A 22,457-nucleotide genomic window follows, 5' to 3' on the forward strand; every position below is an offset into this window, starting at 1 on the left:
CGTTCACGATCCAGATGAGTGGAGACTGTTCATTGATTCATCGAAGACGAGTCTTAAAGCAGTTTTACTGCATAATGGCAATGTTTTGCCATCAATTCCAGCTGGTCATGCAGTCCATATGAAGGAAACCTATGACAACATGAAACAACTTTTGAGGTGCATAAACTATGACCAACATCAGTGGCAGCTTTGTGGTGATTTGAAGGTTGTTGCTCTCTTGCTTGGTCTGCAGACTGGATACACAAAGTACTGCTGTTTTCTCTGCAAATGGGATAGTCGTGCAAGAGATTCCCACTACATCAAGAAAGATCGGCCACTCCGACAGTCATTGGAGCCTGGGAGGAAAAGTGTTCAGCATCCACCACTTGTTGAATCAAGGAAGATTTTGTTTCCACCCTTACACATCAAGCTGGGTCTGATGAAGAACTTTGTCAAGGCCATTGACAAAACACAAGCAGCTTTCAAGTACCTCCGTGGAAAATTTCCAAGGTTAAGTGAAGCTAAGATAAAGGAAGGTGTCTTTGTTGGTCCTCAGATTCGTGAACTTCTTCGAGATGATGCATTTGACCAGGCACTGCGTGGCAAGGAAAAGACGGCATGGAAAGCCTTCCAGTTAGTGGCAATAAATTTTCTCGGAAACAACAAGGCAGACAACTACAGGTTGTTGGTGGAAAACCTCCTCAAGGCATACAAAAGCCTTGGTTGCAACATGTCACTAAAGATACATTTTTTGCACTCTCATCTAGATTTTTTTCCACCAAACTGCAGAGCAGTGAGCGATGAGCACGGCGAGCGATTTCACCAGGACATTGCAACAATGGAGAAACACTATCAGGGCAAATGGAGCCCATCAATGCTTGCAGACTATTGCTGGACAGTGACAAGATATGCTCCATTTAATGAATACAAGAGACAAGTCATGAAGCGCCGAGTAGACACAGAATAGGACTAAACTGTGTACATAATAGTTTTTGCCTTTTGTTTCATAATAAATTTTATTTATATAACCCTTTTGCTGATTTTTAAAGTGTTACATAAACAGGACAGGTGAAATATTATCATGTAAAACAACCATAAACACATGAAAAGACCTAGGTTTACAATTTATGATTAAAACTCTACGATCTACACAATATACATAGACATAAAATGTAAAAACTTAAATATCTTAGAAACAGTAGCCAATCAGTTGTTTTAATTGTCATATTTGAATTCAGCACATCAAAATACATAATACATAGCACATTTTATCTCTGAAGCAGACGACTTCTCAAAAATTGTAGACCAGTGTAATCAACAAAGTAAAGAGGGTTAAGGCAGAAATCCTATCCCTGCTGAGAAAACACCCTTGTCCGTGCGACTAGTAATACAGCTGGAAATCATTGTGACAGAGTTTTCATGTTGACTGCTGATGATCTTTTTTTATTTCATTCAGTTTGGAGCATGAAGCTAGACCCGTCGACTTCACATCCCGGGCTGGGATTTCCAAAACAGTCCAAGGGGTTTAGGCACCAAACTCCCAGTGAATTTCAGTGAGATCTGGGCACCCAAACCCCTTAGGCTCTTTTGAAAATCCCAGTCCTATCTCTTGTGCACTAGCATAAGAACATAAGAATGGCCGTACTGGGCCAGACCAACGGTCCATCTAGCCCCGTATCCTATCTTCTGACATGTCTGACTGCCAGGTGCTTCAGAGGGAAAGAACAGAATAGGTGATATCAAGCACAACACTCTCGTGGTTGGCTTTCCCACACTGCAAGGCAATTCTTCTTTCTTAAAGAGTTTTTGCCCAGCTTTAAAAAAAATAAAAATAAAATAAAATGTCTTTTCATATTATTGCTTTAGTTATACAGCCAGATCTGCATGGTCAGACTCTTAAATGGGTGTGACTCTGATTGCAAGATTGTGTACTGAGGTTTTAAAAACATCCTCCAGCCTATATATACAGACACTGTGATGGGGTATACCACCTCCACTCTGGGCTGGAAAGGGTTAAATGACAGTACGAGCCCTGCGGAGCATGTACCAGTTGGAGACAAGGCTGAACAGGGAGCAGCCCAGCTCAGAAGGGAGAGGCTGGAAAGGGACAGACCTGTCCTGAAAGCTCCTGACAAGGGGAATGGAGAAGCCTCCTTGAGGGAATCAGGCTATATCCTAAGCCCATTTGGGGCTGATGGTTTGGTGTCTTTTTCTTTTGTCGTATCTGGACCAGAAGCTGAGAAAGGAAAGCAGTGGTAGGAAGTGACCTAGGGCGGATAACTCAGAGGGCCCCCTCGGAGGCTACGCACTGCTGATCCTCCTAGGACCCGGGGTCAGAGCGCAGTGGAGAGGCCAGGCCGAGATTCCCCTACCACTGCCCCCACTACTGGGTGGGCACTAACCACTAGGCCACCCAGCCCAACAAGGACCCTATTACACACACACATGCCCTTGTTTTTTAAGAAACAAGAACTGACTTGGGCTGGCTAAACTATCTGATAGAGTCAGCCCAAGCCAGCTGACAAACACGGCGGAGTGTCGATGAATTACAGGCTCCCCCCAGCGACTGTACTGAACCCAGATACTTGAGGGGAGGGTGACACTCCTTTTATTTTATTTGTCCTCTGAGGGGAAATGAGACTCCAGGATCAATGTCAGAAGCAGTCAGACAGAGGATCCACTGGAGGTAAATTGAGCTGCTCCTGATTCTGCTAGGATCCATGCACGTTTTTCTCCCCATAGACCAGGGTAAATTTCATGCTCTGGTCTCTCTCCACCGCAGAACTGTAAACTGAAAAACCATTGTGGAGTTCAAACAGATGGCAAATAAACATGAACGTCACTTGCCAGTTTCTTTCTGCCGTCACAAGGGCTAGAATCTTATTTTGTTTTAAATGATTGTTCAGACTCCCATGTAATCACATGTGGGGGAGATGGGGGAGAAAGGAAGGGAAAGGGGGAGGGGCTCTAGACTGCCCCCCCCCCCGCCCCAAGCACACCTGTCCCCAGGGAGTGGGCACACCAGGTGTCCTGCTGTATCAGTTGGGTAGGAGATTCTCCTATTTGGCTCCATCGTAGGAAGGCCAGTCTCTCCGTCGTGTCTCTGACAGGGTCCTCAGCTCCACTAGCAGCGTCTGGCAGAGGCCATTGCCTCGTGGTCAGTAGGCTGTCGTCCTTAGCTTGTGCCTGCCAGACGGAGAGCACAGTTCCTTGAACACCTGTACTTGCAGGGCAACCCATAAGCACCTTGGTGGGGTAGCTGTAGGGCTGGACAAAGTAGCACCAGATGGCTACTGCGTTTCTTCTGGCCGTGATCGCCTTGAGGGGCACAGTGACCAAGTATTTGGTGTAGTGATCCACTGTGGTCATGACGTAAGATGCATCACTCTGGCTTGGTTCCACCTTCAAGTGGCCCAACGCTACCAAGTCCAAGGCACTCTGGTCTCTATCTGCTGGAATGGGGCCCTGTCTTCTGCCTCAGGTTTCTTTCTTCAGGTGCAGACTGAGCAGATGTTGCACCACTCCTGCACGGCTATGGGCATCCCTCCTGCGAATGTTCATCGCAGTCTTTCTGGAGCCAAAGTGGCCCAAAGCATCCTAGCAGGCTTGGAACACCATCTCAGCTGCCGTCTGGGGGAGCCCCCTCTGGGTGATCTCTATTGTCCCAGGGTCCTGGGTCTGGTAACTAGTCCTGTTACTTCAGGAGCCAGGCACTTCCAGGGGCAGACGGCCCCACTCAATGGCAGAGAGCGCGGCACCTTGTTGGATGATCTCTAGCACTCTCTCTACACCCTCGTGAGTGTCAGGGGTGATGCCAGCTGCCTTGGAGCCAGGGTCGGCTCTAGGTTTTTTGCCGCCCCAAGCAAAAAAATTTTTGGCTGCCCCCCACCCCAGCCCTGGGCTCTCACCCCCCCCACCACCAGTGCCCTCCCCCACCCGCACCCCCTGCCGCCCCAGCCCTGGGCTCCCCCCCACCAGTGCTGACTCCGCCCGCTCCCCCCTTGCCTCCAGCCAGTCTGGCGCTGGCAGGGTCGGGGTAAGCAGTGGGGCTCTCGGGCCACGCCTCAGCCCAGGGTCCCTCCAGCCGGGGCTCCCGCCTCCAGGACCGGCCGGACCCGGGAGGGAAGAGCTGGGGGACTGCCCCGGCAGGGGGCTGAGGAGCCGGGACAGGGCAGCCCCAGAGGGAGTGGAGCCCCGGAGAGCGGGATGTGGGCCCCGCATGGCAGCACCCCGCCCTCTATGGCCCCGCTGCTGCTTCTGCTTCTGGGTGCCCTGCTGCAGTCCCTGGGCAGCTCGGGCTGTTTCGCCCAGCCCCGGCTGCGGCACTGGGGGGCGGCCGCCCTGCGGTACCTGCAGGTGGCTCCCTGTGCCCCGCAGGGCGGCCCCCAGCACGAGTATCTCCTGCTTGGCCCAGCCACAAGGTACGGGCGCTGCTCCCCCACAGCGTGAACCGTAGCAGCCGCAGGGCGCCCTGCGCGCACCACGCACTGCTGCTGCCAGGGCCGGCTCTAGGCTTTTGCCGCCTGAAGCAACAAAAAACAAAACCAAAAAAAGATGGCCGGAATGCCGCCCCTGAAAATGTGTCATCCCAAGCACATGCTTGGTTTGCTGGTGCCTAGAGCTGGCCCTGCTTGGAACACACCTGTACCACTTCAGTGGGGACTGCCGCTAACGGTAACTTCCCCAAGTCCTGGCAGGCGTCTGGTGCTTCCGGTTCCGGCACCGTAGGCAGCTTGACTGGGGCATCAGCACTGGCATTGCTCCAGCCGCACTGGAATTCCTTCGAGCCTTAGAATTGACCAGTCTCGATGCCCAGTGTTGTTCCAGTGCCCTCAGCTTGACAGAGCCAATATGCGCCAGGGACTGTTGTCCGTTTATAGGGCAAAGGGGATGGCTGCCAGGGAGCCGTTAAGTTTTTGGGTGAGGATCCCGACCAGGGCCGGGAATTTTAGTTTGAAGGAGCTGTAGTGTTTGTTGTTCTCGTCTGACTGTTTCAATTCTTGGCTGGCGCTAGGAGAGCATGGCTCCCATCCCCTGGTTGCTGGCATCTATATCTGTAGGAGAGGCAAGGTGTAGCCTGGATAGACCAGTATTGATGCTTTCGCAGGGAAGACTTCAAGCATTCGAAAGCCCTCTGGCAGCCAGCATCCCTGTTCAGAGGACCCTTCTGTGCAGCCTGCCCATGTAGAGCCCTTGTAGCGGGCACGTAGGGGCACAGCCAGCTTGGCAAAGTCATCTATGAAACATCTACAGTACCCAGCAAACCGCAGGTGCCTCTGGACATCTCATGCTGTGGTGGGTGTCGGCCATGTCTCAATCATAGAATATCAGGGTTGGAAGGGACCTCAGGAGGTCATCTAGTCCAACCCCCTACTCAAAGCAGGACCAGTCCCCAACTAAATCATCCCAGCCAAGGCTTTGTCAAGTCTGACCTTAAAAACCTCTGAGGATGGAGATTCCACCACCTCCCTAGGTAACCCATTCCACTGCTTCACCACCCTCCTAGTGAAAACATTTTTCCTAATATCCAACCTAGACCTCCCCCACTGCAACTTGAGACCATTACTCCTTGTTCTGTCATCTGCTACCACTGAGAACAGTCTAGATCCATCCTCTTCGGGAACCCCCTTTCAGGTAGTTGAAAGCAGCTATTAAATCCCCCCTCATTCTCTTCTGCAGACTAAATAATCCCAATTCCCTCAGCCTCTCCTCATAAGTCATGTGCTCCAGACCCCTAATCATTTTTGTTGCCCTTCGCTGGACTCTTTCCAATTTTTCACATCCTTCTTGTAGTGTGGAGCCCAAAACTGGACACAATACTCCAGATGAGGCCTCACCAATGCCGAATAGAGAGGAATGATCACGTCCCTCTATCTGCTGGCAATGCCCCTACTTATACAGCCCAAAATGCCATTAGCCTTCTTGGCAACAAGGGCACACTGTTGACTCATATCCAGCTTCTTGTCCACTGTAACCCCTAGGTCCTTTTCTGCAGAACTGCTTCCTAGCCATTCGGTCCCTAGTCTGTAGCAGTGCATGGGATTCTTTCATCCTAAGTGCAGGACTCTGCACTTGTCCTTGCTGAACCTCATCAAATTTCTTTTGGCCCAATCCTCTAATTTGTCTAGGTCCCTCTGTATCCTATCCCTACCATCCAGCGTATCTACCACTCCTCCCAGTTTGGTGTCATCTGCAAACTTGCTGAGGGTGCAGTCCACGCCATCCTCCAGATCATTTATGAAGATATTGAACAAAACCACCCCAGGACCGACCCCTGGGGCACTCCGCTTGATACCGGCTGCCAAATAGTCATGGAGCCATTAATCACTACCCCTTGAGCCTGACAATCTAGCCAGCTTTCTAGCCACCTTATAGTCCATTCATCCACCCCATACTTCTTTAACTTGCTGTTAAGAATACTGTGGGAGATCGTATCAAAAGCTTTGCTAAAGTCAAGGAATAACATGTCCACTGTTATCTCGTCATAGAAGGCAATTAGGTTAGTCAGGCATGACTTGCCCTTGTTGAATCCATGCTGACTGTTCCTGATCACTTTCCTCTCCTCTAAGTGCTTCAGAATTGATTCCTTGAGGACCTGCTCCATGATTTTTCCAGGGACTGAGGTGAGGCTGACTGGCCTGTAGTTCCTGGATCCTCCTCCTTCCCTTTTTTAAAGATGGGCACTACATTAGCCTTTTTCCAGTCATCCGGGACCTCCCCCGATCACCATGAGTTTTCAAAGATAATGGCCAATGGCTCTGCAATCATATCCGCCAACTCCTTTAGCACCCTCGGATGCAGCGCATCCGGCCCCATGGACTTGTGCTCGTCCAGCTTTTCTAAATAGACCTGAACCACTTCTTTCTCCAAAAAGCATTGAGTGCATTAGGTTTTTCCACATCCTCGGTCACTAGGTTGCCTCCCTCATTCAGTAAGGGGCCCACACTTTACTTGATCTTCTTCTTGTTGCTAACATACCTGAAGAAACCCTTCTTGTTACTCTTAACATCCTTTGCTAGCTGCAACTCCAAGTGTGTGATTTGGCCTTCCTGATTTCACTCCTGCATGCCTGAGCAATATTTTTATACTCCTCCCTGGTCATTTGTCCAATCTTCCACTTCCTGTAAGCCTCTTTTTTGTGTTTAAGATCAACAAGGATTTCACTGTTAAGCCAAGCTGGTCGCCTGCCATATTTACTATTCTTTCTACACATCGGGATGGTTTGTTCCTGCAACCTCAATAAGGATTCTTTAAAATACAGTCAGCTCTCCTGGACTCCTTTCCCCTTCCTGTTATTCTCCCAGGGGATCCTGCCCATCTGTTCCCTGAGGGAGTCAAAGTCTGCTTTTCTGAAGTCCAGGGTCTGTATTCTGCTGCTCTCCTTTCTTCCTTGTGTCAGGATCGTGAACTTGACCATCTCATGGTCACTGCCTCCCAGCTTCCCATCCACTTTTGCTTCCCTTACTAATTCTTCCCTGTTTGTGAGCAGCAGGTCAAGAAAAGCTCTGCCCCTAGTTGGTTCCTCCAGCACTTGCACCAGGAAATTATCCCCTACACTTTCCAAAAACTTCCTGGATTGTCTGTGCACCGCTGTATTGCTCTCCCAGTAGATATCAGGGTGATTAAAGTCCCCCATGAAAACCAGGGCCTGCGATCTAGCAACTTCTGTTAATGGCCAGAAGAAAGCCTCGTCCACCTCATCCCCCTGGTCTGGTGGTCTATAGCAGACTCCAACCACGACATTCCCCTTGTTGCTCACACTTCTCAACTTAATCCAGAGACTCTCAGGTTTTTCTGCAGTTTCATACTGGAGCTCTGAGCAGTCATACTCCTCTCTTACATACAATGCAACTCCCCCACTTTTCTGTCCTGTCCTTCCTGAACAGTTTATATCCATCCATGACAGTGCTCCAGTCATGTGAGTTATTCACCAAGTCTCTGTTATTCCAATCACATCATAGTTCCTTGACTGTGCCAGGACTTCCAGTTCTCCCTGCTTGTTTCCCAGGCTTCCTGCATTTGTGTATAGGCACTTAAGATAACTCGCTGATTGTCCCATTTTCTCAGTATGAAGCTGGAGTCCTCCCCTCTTGGGCTCTCCTGCTCGTGCTTCCTCCCAGTATCCCATTTCCCCACTTACCTCAGGGCTTTGGTCTCCTTCTCCGGGTGAAGGGGAAGTTTAAAGCCCTCCTCACTAGGTTAGCCAGCCTGCTTGCGAAGACGTGCTTCCCTCTGTTTGTTAGGTGCTGCCTGCAGAGGGAGGAGGCGCACATGTGATGGCAGCCCCCCCCCCCCCCCCCCGACCAGACCCGGCACCCACCACAGGGGAGGCGAGGGGCCTTCCTGGACCTGAGAACAGCCCTAGGAGCACGTGCAGTGACAGTGATGTGGGGTGAATGCTGCCGGCTGGGGGAGTCCTCCTCTCTAGCCCCAGCCCCAGGGCAGCCTGCCTGCACCCCAAACTCCTCACCCTGGCCCCACCCCACCCCAGAACCCCCACCCCCTGCCAGAGCCCTCACCCCTCTGCAGCACAACCCTCTACCCCAGCCCTGAGCCCCTCCCACACCCCAAACCCCTCATCTGCAGCTCCACCCCAGAGCCCTCACCCCCCTGCACCCCAACCCTCTGCCCCAGCCCTGAGCCCCTCCCACACCCCAAACCCCTCATCTGCAGCCCCACCCCAGAGCCCTCAGCCCCCTGCACCCCAACCCTCTGCCCCAGCCCTGAGCCCCTCTCATACCCCAAACTCCTCATCCACAGCCCCACCCCAGAGCCCTCATCCCCCTGCACCCCAACCCTCTGCCCCAGCCCTGAGCCCCTCCCACACCCCAAATCCCTCATCCGCAGCCCCACCCCAGAGCCCTCACCCCCTGCACCCCAACCCTCTGCCCCAGCCCTGAGCCCCTCTCATACCCCAAACTCCTCATCTGCAGCCCCACCCCAGAGCCCTCACCCCCCTGCACCCCAACCCTCTGCCCAAGCCCTGAGCCCCTCTCATACCCCAAACTCCTCATCTGCAGCCCCACCCCAGAGCCCTCACCCCCTGCACCCCAACCCTCTGCCCCAGCCCTGAGCCCCTCTCACATCCCAAACCCCTCATGCACAGCCCCACCCCAGAGCCCTCCCCCTCTGCACCCCAACCCTCTACCCCAGCCCTGAGCCCCTCTCACATCCCAAACCCCTCATCTGCAGCCCCACCCCAGAGCCCTCAGCCCCCTGCACCCCAACCCTCTGCCCCAGCCCTGAGCCCCTCCCACACCCCAAACCCCTCATGCACAGCCCCACCCCAGAGCCCTCACCCCCCTGCACCCCAACCCTCTGCCCCAGCCCTGAGCCCCTCTCACACCCCAAACACCTCATCCACAGCCCCACCCCAGAGCCCTCAGCCCCCTGCACCCCAACCCTCTGCCCCAGCCCTGAGCCCCTCCCACACCCCAAACACCTCTCCTGGGTTGGACCTGTTCTGGGCACCACGAAAAATTGCACAAACCTGCCGCCCCTGGCCTGAGCCACTGTCCCCAGGGCTCTTTGCCTAAATTCCACAAATCCTGTTTGTCAGGCCACTTGTCTCATGGGGGGCTCCCACAGTCTGGAGAGGGGGCCAGGGGGCCCAGCCACGCACCTCTGCAGAAACACCCACCCTCCCTTCTAGAGCTCAGGGTTAGCCCCTGGAACAAGCACCACACTTAGCAACAGAACAACACTTTTCTCTAGCTCTGGCACTGCCCTGAGCAGACCCAGGGGAGGAGCTCGGGCCGGGGTTATGCAGACCCCCTTGCCCAGGCCTGGCACAGGGTACAGCACACAGCCCTCCTCCCCACCCCAGCTAGACACAGACTGTGAGCGCAGAATGGTGGGTCTGGCTGTGCGGTTTCTGCTGTCCTGTCTGCTCCAGGCCATGCTGGGTCTCCTTCAAGCAGCTCCTACTTCAGATTCTGCACATGACTCCTGGATCTGGGGCTTGAAGACAAACACCAACTGTCATGACAACTGTCCCCCCTGCATATCAGAGACTAAAGACAGGGAGGCGGGAGGAAATAGGGATTTAGTGATCCCTAGAAATCAAGTCGGAGAGGGAGAGGAGCCCTGCGAAAGGCCCCAATCCTGGTCAACTGAAGATTGGCCGTTGCCTTGACTGGGCCCAAAGAAGGGAGATTACTCGCTGAGCCAGGGAGTGGGTGTTTCCGTTTCCTGTTTAAACAAGGGGCCCAGTTCACCCCAAACAGGAGATCAGTTGCTGCCAGTGAAATCGAGGGGTTTACTCATTTCCTCTGGCAGACGGGAGAATCTGGGTTCTGCAAGGCTGTGACCTAGCGATCTGACTGTGGCGCTGCGGGCCGGTCCCTCTAAAACTAAGTAACGCAAAGGATGAAAACAAAGCGAGTCTGAAGGGAAAGGGGCTGCTGTGTTTACAGAGATGGAAATTTCATGACTGAGGAAGCTCAAAGCATCAAAAGCAACCTCAAAGCATGAACTCTTTCAATGGGAGAATTGAACAGAGAGAGCGAGAGCAAAGGGTCCGTCTGAATGGATGAGTCAGGCTTTCTTTGCAAAGGAGAATAGAGCGGAGCGGATGGGTTCTTAGCTGACGTGGAAAACACAGAGCAGAGTTCTGCTTGCCAAATGAGAACAGGAAAGAAATGGAGTTTGACCCAGCAGTGTAGGGCTGCGTTTGCTGACACAGATTTAGCCCCTGCAGTGAAATCATTTCTTGTAAAACAGAAGTGACTTGTGATATACAAACAGCAGAACAGGAGGGCAGACTGGCAAAGGCAGCCGATCAGCCATTCTCCACTTTGCAGCCATAGAGCTGAAAGCACGTCACAGAGGGCAGCAAATACCATTATCCCCATAACGTGCAGAGAGGGAGCAGCAGAGATGAGACCAGCCCCCTACCCACTGGACCACTCTGACAGTAAAAGCTTTTCAATGGTGCTTATCTCCCAAGAGCCCTTGCGGGCTCCCTACACTCCTGCACCCTGCTGCTGGGTGGTCATATAGGGGCCATATAGTGAATGTCAAAGATTTTCGGAACGATTGGAGCAAGAGCTCCCGGTCTCCTGTGACCATCCCGCTCTTCTCAGCAACCATCTCAGCGTGCTGCAGAAAAGAAACCTCTGACCCTAGAAACACTCCACATTCCCAGCCCCAGGCCCTGACGGGGCAGCGGAAATGCCCCCACTGGCAGGAGCTGGAAGGGGGATACCAAAGCACGAAGGAGAGGAGGAGCAGGGGAGCTGAACCCCACACAGCACGGCACAGTGTCCCGACAGCTGACGAAGGAGAAAAGCTAATCCCCTGCCCCCCCGCACTCAGCCAGGCCTGGGAAACGGGCCCTAGGTGGGAAACACCTGGGTTCCAAGCTGAATTTCCACTCAAATAACAAGAGCTCTCCTGCCACACTGAGCCTGACCCGGGAGTTAGCACGGCCCTCCCATGGGTCCGTCTCCCCAGCAGCTTGCACAGCTGTACCTTCGCTGCAGTGAACCTCACGCGGGACCTGAGTCTGCTCCACCTACACTACCGTCACTCCATCACCTTCCCGGGAGGTCAGCGGTAGCCCCTCACTTATCACAGAGCGGTGGCTTATTTAGTAACGTAAAGGGCCTGACACGAGCGCAGCTGAGAGCAAAATCAAGCCCGGGGCGTTTTATTTGGCTAATACCAAACCATCTAGCGGGATGAATTCTGTGCTTCTGTAATTAACCCCGTGTTTGCTGAGGCTGCCATTCCCTTCCCGGGGCTGATACAATCCATGAAATGCTATTTCGAGAGATGATTTCTTGCAACGCAATTGTAACGCCGACAGACCCCGGTGGTCGGCGGGCGGGATCGAACCGGGGACCTTGGGAGCTTAGTGCATGGAGCCTCTACTGCATGAGCCAAAAGCCACCTGGCTGCTAGCTAAAGCTGTAGATTCATCTCTCTGAGTGGTCTGGGTGCCACTAGGTGGGACAGACACCACACCCAGGAGGTGTGTGGGTTACACAGTGCCTGGAGGTGGGCGTGACATCGCTGGTTTACTCTTGATTTCCTGGGGCCTTACAGGGCACCCGTGCAAGTAGACTCTAGTTATGATTATTATTAGCTGTGTTGCAGTAACAGCTAGAGGCCAGGGCCCCCGTGGCGGGTGCTGTACAAGCATAGAATGAAGAGACAGGCCCTTCCCCAAAGGGCTTGCAAGGCAAGTGTCACCAGGCAGCAGCCTCCCGAGCGCCCCTTGTGACCTGAGGTGGCTGTGTACTGAGTGCCAATGCTCTGCCTCAGTTTCTCCACACCAGCATTTTCCGTCTCGCTCAGGGATTCCCATGGCTCGGCCCTCTGGCTGGGTCACTTTCAGAGCTCAGTCCCCTTTCTGGGTAATAAAAGTCCACACAAACAAGAGTTCTGCTCTACTGGGGCTATTCTTCAACCCACTCCTAGGCCTGGAGGCTTTCCTGTTTTGGCAGGCCACTCCCACCCCACCTGGCTGGAGCCTTTTCCTCCCCCACGTCTAAGGGTCTCCTGCAGGAGTCTCCTGCTACAGGCCACAAAAGCCTGCAACTCTCTGCAGCCTCCTCACGCTTTCGGTCAAGCAGCAACTCCCAGGGCCTCCCACCTGGAGTCATAAATAAGAACGGCCATACTGGCTCAGACCAGTATCCTGTCTACCGACAGTGGCCAATGCCAGGTGCCCCAGAGGGAATGAACAGAACAGGGAATCATCAAGTGATCCGTCTCCTGTCACCCATTCCCAGCTTCTGGCAAACAGAGGCTAGGGACACCATCCCTGCCCATCCTGGCTAATAGCGAAGGCAACGATTTTGTCATGGTTATTTTTAGTAAAAATCACAGACAGGTCACGGGCAATAAACAAAAATTCAGGGCGCCCTTGACCTATCCATGACTTTACTAAAAATAACCCGGGGGCAGGGCTAAATAGGGGGGAGGAATGGAGTCCCATGGAGGGGGGGGAATAGGCCAAGACCCCCGCCATGGCAAGGGACACAACCCCGGCTCCAGCGGCCACAGTGGAGGATGCAGCCATGGGGGGCGCACAGCCCCCACCTCCGAAGATGGCTGTAGCTGTGGGACAGGATGTGAGGCCCCAGCTGCAGCCCCCACCTCACCACCCCAAGCCTCAGCCAGGAGGGGGTGCCCGCCTTGGGACGCCGCGGGGCGCACAGTCCCCGCTGCAGCTCCCACCACGGGGCTGGGGCATGCAACCCCAACTGTAGCCCCTGGCAGAAGCCGCGGGCTGGGGCGCAGCGGGGGTGTGCAGCCCAGCTCTGGAGCTGGCCACAGCTGGGTAGGGGCACACGGTCCTGGGACCCCACAGGGTAGAGGTGTGCGGGGTTGGGGCGCGTGGCCCTGGTTGCAGCCCCCGACGGAATCCACAGGGCTGGGGCGCAGCAGGGGGCGCAGCCATGGGGGTGCACAGCCCCCGCTCCGGAGCTGGCCACAGCTGAGGGACAGGGGCACATAGGGTCCTGATTCCAGCCATCCAGCCCCAGTTGCAGGAGGCCGGGGGCGCACAGTGCTGCCTCTAGCCCCACTTCAGCTGCTGACAGTCACGGAGGTCCAGTAAAGTCACGGGATCCGTGACTGCCTTGACCTCCGTGACTAAATTGTAGCTTTACTGATAGCATTGATGAACCTATCCTCCATTATCTTATCTAGCTCTTTTTTGAACCCTGTTATAGTTTTGGTCTTCACAACATCCTCTGGCAAAGAGTTCCATAGACTGACTGTGTGTTGTGTGAAGAAACACTTCCTTTTGTTTGTTTTAAACGGGCTGCCCATTCATTTCCTTTGGTGATCCCTAGTTCTTGTGTTATGAGAAGGAGTAAATAACATTTCCTTATTTACTTTCTCCACACCAGTCATGATTTTATAGACCTCTATCATATCCCCCCTTAGTCGTCTCTTTACCAAGCTGAAAAGTCCCAGTCTTATTAATCTCTCTTCATATGGCAGCTGTTCCAGACCCCTAATCATGTTTGTTGCCCGTTTCTGAACCTTTTCCAATTCCAATAGATCTTTTTTGAGACTGACTCTATCCCTGCCCCCTCTGCTCTCCCAAAAGGGCTCCGGCAGACACAATATCTGCTCCCGGCTCAGCCCTCACTCCCATCCAGGGGAAACTGAAGGGCTCCAGAGGGCAGCCAAGGGCCAAGACACCCGGCAGGTCTCCCCTCGGGCACCCTTCCAAGGGAGATCAAAGTCCAGGCTCAAACAAAGTCTAACCACAAGCAGAGCCCAAAAAGTCTGAATAGCGTTTGGCTTTGCCCCCCCCGGCCGGTTGACAATCCAGGGGAGCCTCAGGCAGCCCACAAGGGATAACGGTCGCCCCAAATCCAAGCAGCATGACTGTGGGGGGTTGTCAGCAGCTGACTGGGCGGCCTGACAATAAAGCCCAGGTCCTCTCCAGTTCTTTCACACAAACAGTTCCAGCCCAGCCCCTCGGCTCAGAATTCCCACCAGCTCCACCACAGTGAGCCGGCTGCCCTCCGAGGAGGACGTGTAAGGCCCATCCAGCATCGGCCCCTAGAGCTGGAGTGGTGGAGTCCGTCCCCCTAAATGGGAGAAAGCGTTTTGTGTTGAAATGCCAGGGGGGCTGGGAGAAAGTGGATCTTGGAGATGGGGCAAAATTTGGCAGGTGCCACACCCCCAGTAGCCTTAATCGGCTCCTGTCAGCTGGGCCCCATTGAACTCGGGGGCCAGAGTCATTCCATAGCTGATGTCCTTCGGGTGGGGCCTGGGGTAGCTGAAACACACACACACACACACACACACACACACACACACACACACACACACACACACACACACACACACACACACACACACACACACACACACACACTTTCTGCCTTGGCATCAGCTAAAGAAACGGCTAATTATGGCAATTCCCTTCATTTCTCATTTTGATTCAATGAGCTCTGACCCCCTCCCCCTCCCCCCGCCATGGACCCAGCCCAGATTCCCCGAATGCTGCGTAAACAGAAAGAATTCACATCCAAGCCCAGTGCTGTTCTGTGCAGGGTCTCTCTGGGCTGGCTCTTTAATTGCATTGGCTTCATGAAAGCGATCGGGCTGCTTCAGATGCCCATTGTTCAGGGAGACAATGGCTCTCAATGTTTAGTGCTCGGAACAACCGCACACTCGCACAGAGACACGCCCAGGCAAACCCAGACCCGCTGGCTGTCTAGGACAGCTTGGCCTCCAGCCCGATGGCGGCGTGCCCCATGGAGACTGAGTGTGACTTGTCCAGAGAGCCCGTTGTATTTGGAACGTCGATGACAGAGGGACATTCATGTAAATCTCAGCTGTTCCCCCACCCCAGGCCACCCTGCACCGCTGGGGTTAAATTCAGACCCCTGGTCAGGGAATGTGGCCCCACGGGAGACAGGGGAGGTGCAGCAACTTACAACAACTCTGAATTGGGCCCTTCCCGTTTACAGGTTTGTTCGGACCCCGGTGAAGAGCAGGAGTCATTCCACTCACTATATTGACGTGACTCTGGGTTTCCACCGGTGTCGCTGAGATTAGAATCTGAGCCTGGCAAAGAAGGGCTGGGATTTGAACCCAGGACCGCTCACTGCCTGAGCGAAAATTATACCCCTTCAACCAGCACATTTCTCTGCCTGCTTGATACTGGATCGTTTCTATATTGTATCCCCTAGGACTGTGTTTTTCCCTGTTCAGACATTATATGGTCCCACATACGGTGCAAGGTGACTACGGAAGAACCTTGGCGGGGTCACTAACATTTTTCTGTACCTTGCAGCGGAAGGGTTTCTCTTGCTGCAGGCCGGGGAGAGAAACGGAGCTAACTCCAGACCGAGCGGGAGAAGACGGACACTTTACAGCGTGTTCTGCAGAATCAAAACGGCTCTGGGGAAAGCCATTCTACTGCCATTTGGGCAGGGGGACAACGCAGGCAGGTTTGGAGGCAGGGAATGACCTGACCCTGCAGGCTCTCTCACACACGGATACTCATGCAGACATACGCCTACATGCACACAGGAATGAGCAGATGCGCAAAGAAGCAAGTCGAACCCACCGGCCTTAGCTCAAGCTGCAGATCTGGAGTGGCTGATCCAAAACCCAGCTGTCAGTTATCACACATGGCATGGGGGGGTCAGCTGAGTCAGGGAGAGGAAGGCTAGTCCAGCCTGAGCATTGGGAAACCAGAGTTCAAGTCAATGTTCTGCCAGAAACAAGAAGTAGTGGGCTGGATCTGCAGCCAGGATGGTTTAGGTTGGATATTAGCCGAGAAACTTTCTAACTCCAAGGATCGTTAAGCTCTGGACTAGGCTTCCAAGGGAGGTTGTGGAACCCCCATCATGGGAGGTGTTAAAGAGCAGGTTGGACAAACACCTGTCAGGGATGGTCTAGCTTTACTTGGCCCTGCCTCAGCGCAGGGGGCTGGACTCAATGATCTCTCAAGGTCCCTTCCAGCCTGACATTTCTCTAAAACTTTCCCGTACCTTTGGGCATGTCACTTAGCCTCTCTGTGCCTGTTCTCCATCTGTGCAATGGGGATAGCACCGCCCTACCTCATGGGAGTGGAGTGGGGGCAAATACATGAGGACTGTGAAGTGCTTTGAGATCTACTGATGAGAAAGTACAGGAATCTATAAGAGACAGATGTGGGCCTCGGGGGTGAGGTATGTAACCCAGTCAGGGTGTGGCCCAGGGTCTCTTCTGTGCCCGAGCTCTGTTACACTTCCCAGTGAGCGCCCGAGCTGAGACTCAACCCCCCATGTTGGCTAAGATGCCTGAGGTCACACAGGCGCTGAGCTTAGCACACAAACACACTGTATTGCTCTTGTGGGCTGTGAATTCCACTGGCCAACACAGCGCACTAATCCCGCTCCATTCCTCACTGTGGGCCACATTTTACCCTCACTTACGCTGGAGTCAATCAGGAGTAACTGAAGTCACTGCATTTACACCACTGTAACTGAGGGCAGAACTCGGGTGGCTGCTGTTGCTTGATCCTGGAGTGGGGAGGAGGGTTGCTAAATAAATCACAGCTGTCCTCCCGTGCACGCACACACCCAAACACACACACCCCGTACATGCTACAGAGTCACATGTGCCAGGAGAGGCGGCCGAGGGAGCCCTGGTATTCAGCAGCCAGGGCAGTGACGCAAGGCAAGTACCAGATGCCCTGACAGGGGTGAGGCAAGCATGGAACGTGCACCCCCAGCCCTGCCCAAGAAACACCAGTCTCTGAAAAGAACACTCCCGGGCAGCGCTTGGGGGACAAGTACGGGGGGGAGGGGGGGCTAGGAAATATCTCAGAGCAGGAGCCAGCAATCTACAGTGGCTCAGACATGTGTGAATGAAAACTAAAGTGAGTTTAGGTTCCTGTTGAAGGCACCCCTTGATCTGGCCATTGGGCGCATTCAGCTCATATTTTTTGTCTTGGCATTTTTTGTTTTCTCTTAACAGTGCCAGGTCTCAGTTTAAAGGGGCGGGTGTGCTGTTGTTCAAATTAATCTAGTCTGAATTTCTGTAATATTCATGTTCTTGCCGGCATGCCTGTGTACATTTCCATCCCTTCAACAGTAAAATCAAATCGACTGGTTTGAATTGCAGAGGGAGGAGGAGTCAGAGACCAGCTCCTGTTACTCTCTGCATTTATCAAACCTGACTCGTAAGTAATTGCTAACTTTCTTCTATGTCATCTCTCTGCTTTTCTAAACGGGTCTAACTCCTTTTCCCCCAATCCAGCAGACCCTGCTTTGTTCCATTCTACAGTTTTCCAAACGTTTAAGGTCACAATCCAAACTGTTATGAGTTTCCAGTGCTGATGGACATCCTGGGCCAGATTTTCAAAGGAGCTCAGAACCAGCAGGTCTCAGTGGAGCGCTGGCCACGTCATGTAGGAGTTTATCATTTTGAAAATCTGACCCACTGTGATCTAAATTCTGCCCTCATTCACACCCCCGTGACCCCTGAATAATGAGTTCCATGTTACGGTTCCCGAGCCCACGTCTGAACACTCTTACCCGCGTATTCCCACTGGCTTCAGTGGTGAGACGTGGGCAAGCAAGGACGACTTACATCAGGATCAGGCCTCTCTGAGCCACTGATTTAACTCCAACCCTAACCTCCCATTCTTGCACTGACGCCCTAACTCCATAAGAGCAAAATGGCTGGCTGGATGTACTGAGGGGGCTCTCTGGGATTGGAGTCACGGCTGCCCTGTTCCAGACACTAGGGTTGCCAACTTTCTACTCACACAAAACCGAACACCCTTGCCCCACCCCCTTCCCAGCCCCTCCTCCAAGGCCCTGCCCATTCTCTGAGGCCCCGCCCCCACTCACTCCATCCCCCCTCCCTCTATCACTTGGTCTCCACACCCTCACTCACTTGGTCATTTTCACTGGGCGGGCTCAGGGGGTTGGGGTGCAGGAGGGGGTGTGGGCTCCGGCTGGGGATGCGGGCTCGGGGTGGTGCCAGAAATGAAGGGTTCAGGGTTCGGGAGGGGGCTCTGGGCTGAGCAGTGGGTTGGGATGCAGGAGGGGATGAGGGCTTTGGCTGGGGATGCAGGCGGGGGCTCCAGGCTGGGGCTGAGGGTTCATAGTGCAGAAGGGGACTGGTGCAGGGGGTTGGGGTGTGGAGAGGTGTGAGGGCTCCGGCTTGGGATGTGGGCTCTGGGGTGGGGCTGGGGATGAGGGGTTTGGGGTGCAGGAGGGTGCTCTGGGATGAGACTAAGGCGTTTGGAAGGCGGGAGGGGGCTCAGGGCTGTGGCAGGGGTTTGGGGTGGGGGTCGGGGTGCAGGCTCTGGGAGGCGCTTACCTCAGGCCACTCCTGGAAGCAGCAGCATGTCCCTCCTCCAGCTCCTACGCAGAGGCACTGCCAGGTGGCTCTGCACTTTGCCCTGTCCACAGGCGCCATCACCGCAGCTCCCATTGGCCGCAATTCCCAGCCAATGGGAGCTGCGGAGCCGGCGCTTGGGGCGGGGGCAGTGTGCAGAGTACCCGGCTGTGCCTACACATAGGAGCCAGACAGGGGACATGCCACTGCTTCCGGGAGCCCCACGGTACCATGGCAGGCAGGGAGCCTGCCTTAGCCCCGCTCCGCCGCTGACCAGACTTTTTATGGCCCAGTCAGCGGTGCTGACTGGAGCCGCCAGGGTCCCTACTCCCCAGATAGGCCAAGCCTAGGAGGAATGAGCCCATAGATGGGGTTGGACCCCCACAGGATGACAGGGCTGCATCCAAGGGGGCCAAATGCTTCCACCACTGGGAAGTCAGGTGTCAGGGATGTGCGAGGGTAAGTGAAAGCCAGCCCCACCTGAGTCTCTGGCCAAGCCCTGGAGTGCCCACCCTGGGACTGGAGGAAGCCGTGAGCGGAACCGTGTGTGATGTGCACAGTAACCGGAAGATTGTCGTGTGGCCACATGTGTTATAGGGAATGTCGGTGAGATGTAAGGGGCCAAAACGCAGCCCTCCCGGCACCTCCGAACAAGCCAAAAGCGAGGAAGCCGAGGCAGACGCATGCTCTGGGACACCTGTGCAGACAGTCAAGGCTGCAGCATCCCTGGCTGCAATTGGACTTTCCTGGCCTAGCCCCTCTCAGGAGTCTGGTCAGCCCCCACCTTCGCCCCCCATACAAGAGTAGCTATAATCCAGTACTGGGTTCCCTGGGCCCCCAGTGAGCTGACCCCTCCAGAGGAAATGCTGCCTCCCCCACCCCCACGCCCCTGGGGCCCAGGTCACTGGGGGTACACTCTGCCGGCTGGAGCCTTCACAGGGGCTTTTGTTTTTCCTCAGTGCATTCCTTTGTCCTTTGCAGAAGCAGCCAAGGGCTTGCATCCCATTGTGTCTGTCTTTGGAGCCTCATGCCTGCTGGCTCTGCACAGAGGCCCTGTTCCAAGTGGCTCTGGCCCAGTTTAGTTTTCGGGGGTTATTCTCTTTTAGGACTTTCTCCCTCAAAATCCTTTTCCTGTCACTAATTGAAATCGGCTTGTTGTGGGTGGGAAGAAAATCAGCTCTTTTCCCCCAAACCCGTTACCAGGTTCTGCAGCTTTGACCACACGGCTCCCATTCTGCCCTGCACTGCAGTGCGGGTGGGGGGAGGACCCCAGGAATTGTGTGTAGGGAGCGTAGGGCCCTGGGGAAGAGGCTGTCTATCTGGCTGGGAGAACAGCAGAAAGTAACCATAGTTGCAGGACTTCTTGGCTGTTTCAGCTGACTGGATCCAAGTAAATCCAATTAATCGCCTGGGGTCAGAGCACTGACCCACTGCCAGACTGCAATAATTCCCTTGGCTGCCTCTTGTAAACTGGTCTCACATGGTGTGTCCAGAGAGGAGGGGAGGATCCAATCGGAACAAACCGAATCCAAGGACTGAAAGCACCTCAGGCCAGCCCCTCAGCTGGTGTCTGGAGCGCTATTGACTTCACTGGCGGAGGAGCTGTCCCAGTCCACCAGCTGCATCGTCAGAGCCCAGCCCGTTGTCATCAATTAACAAATCATCACTTACGAACCATCGGAACACACACAAGCTGGTGGGCCAGCGGCTGCGATGTGCAGCGCTCCTCCTTGGGGCAGAAGTGTCCTGGAGCTGGAGGCCTTGTTTGGCTTGGGAGAAGAAAAAGGCAATTGTTGATCGTTTTCCTTAAAACTGGCCCAAGTCCCACGCAGGATCCCCAGTCATTTGTCTCCCTGATCAGGTTTCCTCTTACAAGATACATCCAGGATGACCCCCAGTGACAGTCCAAACCCCAGGATACACTTTTTCGCCAACATCAATATTGTTCATAGGAGTGTTCTGTAGGATGCAGAAGACAAGCAATATACCAGATTCTTGGCGGTATTGAGCTGCTTGGCGCAGTGTGCCAGTCATTTCACAACCTTCATGCCAGTGTGCCCAACTCCTCGCACATCCATGCCACTCGGGAAAAGTCTGGTTCCGAGCGCTCATAGGTTTTGCACAGCTGTTTTTCTGTTTATTCCTTACAAATGATATCATCTGCATTTGGCAACATAAACCTTCCACATCCGAATCACAGCTGAGATGCATTATTGTCTCTTGTCCTTCCATAAGTTTCAGAGCATTCCTTGTTCATTACGGCTTCTCCTTAGCTCCATTTCCATATGGCCAAATCCTCAATCCTGGCTCTGGTTTTACTTCGGCGAATCTCCCATGAGCTTTCACTCCTGAGTCAGGATATCCTGATCCGACCCACTGGTGTAAGTGGGATTTGCAGGTGCTCAGTACCTTACAGGGTCTGGGCCCTTATATTTTAGTACTGCCTATAAGACACTTTGGCTGAGTTCTTGGGTCCATCTGAGCTGTGCCTTGGAGGGGGAGGGAGAATGGTGGCTTGAAGCCGTCTTAGTGTCTGTCTAGCCCTAGGGCTGGTTCTAAGTTACACCCAAGAGGCCATTCCAGCAGCCAGGGAAAGCTGGAGGGCATAAACTCTCTGCCTGCAGCCCCTTTCCCCCAGCCCTCCCCCCCACCCCATGCTTGGGAATTCCTGGGTAGCTGATTAAGCCACATTTCCCACCTCTTTGTACTACCACTGTGGAGCAAAGGGGCAATCTCATAACAGAGAATTAGGCCATTGAGATAGTCCCCTGTTGTCATGATGAGAACTGGCAACGAATTCTTACTCTTTGTTTACGTGCCTCCAGTTTTCATCCAGACCACATCACACGATCCACTGTCTACAGCCAAGCTCTAAGATACAACCACATTTGCTCCAACCCGTCAGACAGAGACAAACACCTACAAGATCTCTATCAAGCGTTCTTAAAACTACAATACCCACTGCTGAAGTGAAGAAACAGACTGACAGAGCCAGAAGAATACCCAGAAGTCACCTACTCCTGGACAGGCCCAACAAAGAAAGTAACAGAATGCGACTAGCCGTCACCTTCCGCCCCCAACTAAAATCTCTCCAGTGCTTCATCAAGGATCTACAACCTATCCTGAAGGACAATCCCTCTCTCACAGATCTTGGGAGACAGGCCAGTCCTCACTTACAAACAGCCCCCCAACCTGAAGCAAATACTCACCAGCAACCACAGCCCGTTGCCAACTCTGTCCACATATTTATTCAAGGGACACCATCATAGGACCTAATCACATCAGCTACACCTTCAGGGGCTTGTTCACCTGCACATCTACCAATGTGATATATGCCACCATGAGCCAGCAATGCCCCTCTGCCATGTACATTGGCCAAACCAGACAGTCTCTATGCAAAAGAATAAATGGACACAGATCAGACGTCAAGAATTATAACATTCAAAAAACCAGTCGGAGAACACTTCAATCTCCCTGGACACTCAATTACAGACCTAAAAGTCGCAATTCTTCAACAAAAAAACTTCAAAAAACAGACTCCAACGAGAAACTGCTGAATTGGAATTAATTTGCAAACTGGACGCCATTAAATTAGGCTTGAATAAAGACACGGAGTGGATGGGTCATTACACAAACTAAAAACTATTTCCCCATGCTAATTTTTT

This window comes from Chrysemys picta, chromosome 18 (assembly GCF_011386835.1).
Source record: "Chrysemys picta bellii isolate R12L10 chromosome 18, ASM1138683v2, whole genome shotgun sequence".
In the NCBI taxonomy this organism is placed as follows: Eukaryota; Metazoa; Chordata; order Testudines; family Emydidae; genus Chrysemys; species Chrysemys picta.